This window comes from Gavialis gangeticus, unplaced genomic scaffold (genome assembly GCF_001723915.1).
Source record: "Gavialis gangeticus isolate Ggan-Ray unplaced genomic scaffold, GavGan_comp1, whole genome shotgun sequence".
In the NCBI taxonomy this organism is placed as follows: Eukaryota; Metazoa; Chordata; order Crocodylia; family Gavialidae; genus Gavialis; species Gavialis gangeticus.
Window position 1 is genome coordinate 3,891,392 of NW_017728980.1, and position 2,092 is coordinate 3,893,483.

The window sequence follows — 2,092 nt, forward strand, 5'->3', positions numbered from 1 at the left end:
AGGAAATTCAGCCAAGCTAATTTCCAGAGAAGGACCACTCCATTTATGTGATAATGCACAGTGTGGTATGTCTGCATATCTGTGTCTAATTCCCCTTCTATCTTTATATAGTTTACTGTCTCATTTATCTGGAACTAGCTGCTTGTTCTGAACCTGTCCACCTGCAGAGTAGGATCTTGTTCCCTGAGTGGGCCTCTTAGTCCATATTTATATGGCCTCCCTGCTGAGACCTCCATCCACCGACAAAGAATAAGCCCAACCCACTTTCTCCCGCTCTACACGTCTAAACCTGGAAGATCGCTCTGAGGGAACTGAGCCCAGTACCCAGTATTGGTCAGGAGGCAATAGAGATGTGGCCACAGATTCTATTGTAATAGGGAAAAATATTGATAAAATGAGACCCTTTAATAATCCTGCAGATCATGTTTCCTTTTTCCTTTCTCTTCCTTCGTATGGAAAGAAAAATAGGGAAGATTCTGAGAGATGGGACTATTTTCATCTCTCCTGCTCTGTTTCCTGCTCTTCTGAACTTCACCTTCATAGCAGATCATTTCCTGGTTTCAAGCATGCAGGAGACAATGTATCATGCAAAATGGCATCATTACCAATCTCTGCTCTTAAATGGAGTGGGATATTTTTTGCATTTCCTTCTCATTGTATAAGGCACATGCAGATATAGCTAACATTTTTTTGCAGCTCCATTTTTTAAACGACATATCCTGGACCCTCACAAAGTAGCCTGGGTCTTGCTACAGAAATCAGAAATCAGTATCTGTTTAAATCAACTTCAAAGACCTGTTGTGAGTAGCGGGGCAGAAGTCCATCACCAGTGGGTGAATGTCCTACTTCCATCCTATGTGTCCTGTAGGATTCCTATTTTGACAGGAACCCAGTATTTTTCAGTCAATGGAGTTCATTCGGTGAGACAGGAGGCATTTTACAGGTTCCAGTCGAGAGCTGAATGCACTGGTGTTTCCAGACGTGGGCAGCTGCTAGGAGCTAACTGATCATCCTGGAACCTCAAGTTGCCCTGGTTTTTGATTCAGACTTATCCCAATGTAAGGTGAAAATGCGTTTTCCTAAGGGTTTCCCTTACTGGGGGTGGTTGCAAGGACACCACCTTCAGGTGTCCTTGCAAGACTGCATCTCCATTCATAAAAAAGTTTCCTAAGGCAGAGAGGGGAAGGAGACTTTGCCTTGCTCATGGCAGGAGGCCAAGGAGAGAGAGGCAGCAATGTGAAAGCGGGGGAGTGTAATTCTCATGGAAAACCGTGGCCCTTCCCCTCCTGCCTGTTGTATAGGGAAGGTTAATGCTCAGCTTCTTAGTGTCACGTTACTGCTGGGGCTTCATCGGCATTCAGATATCTCAGGGCCAAGGCATTAAGCCTGTTATCGTCCCCATTAAAAGATAAGCCTGGTTTAGTGCATGAAATTCAATCCTTATCAATCTAAACTCTAGGCTTTAGGGTTTTTTGCTTGCAGGGAGAGGGCAGCTCAAATGCTTCCTGTTACAGCACCCAGTCAAGAGGAATACAGCAGCAGCAGCTGCAGCAGGAGCATCCCCCTGCTTGCTTACCCTCGTGGGGGTGGGGGATGTGGTATGGGCACGAAAGTGTACAGTTGACATCCCACAGGTTGCAAGTTTGAGGCCATAGCAGAAGCACTCACCACGCAGCCTGTTGGATGCCAAGGAATCTGCAAATTTTGCTAAATACCTTGTCATAAGGACACAAAAAGGAAAGGATTTCATGGAGAGTGCAGATTCCTTTGGAAATATCCTGTTGTACATAGTTCTGCATGGAGACAGAGAGAGCTGGACATCCAGAGTGAATAGGCCTTGCCTCTTTCAGACCTCAGTGAGGCTGAGAACTGGTGGATGCTGCATTGCAAGGAGCTGTGTTTGAAAGAAGAGGGGACCCATTTGTTTCTCTTTCATCAACAGCCTAAAGATGAGACGAGGTGCACCCTCAGCAAGTTTGCAGGTGACACCAATCTGGGGGAGTAGTAGGTACACTGGAGGGCAGGGCTAGGTTTCAGAGACCTCAACAAGTTGGAGGACTGGACTGAAAGAAATCTCATGAGGTTCAGTAAG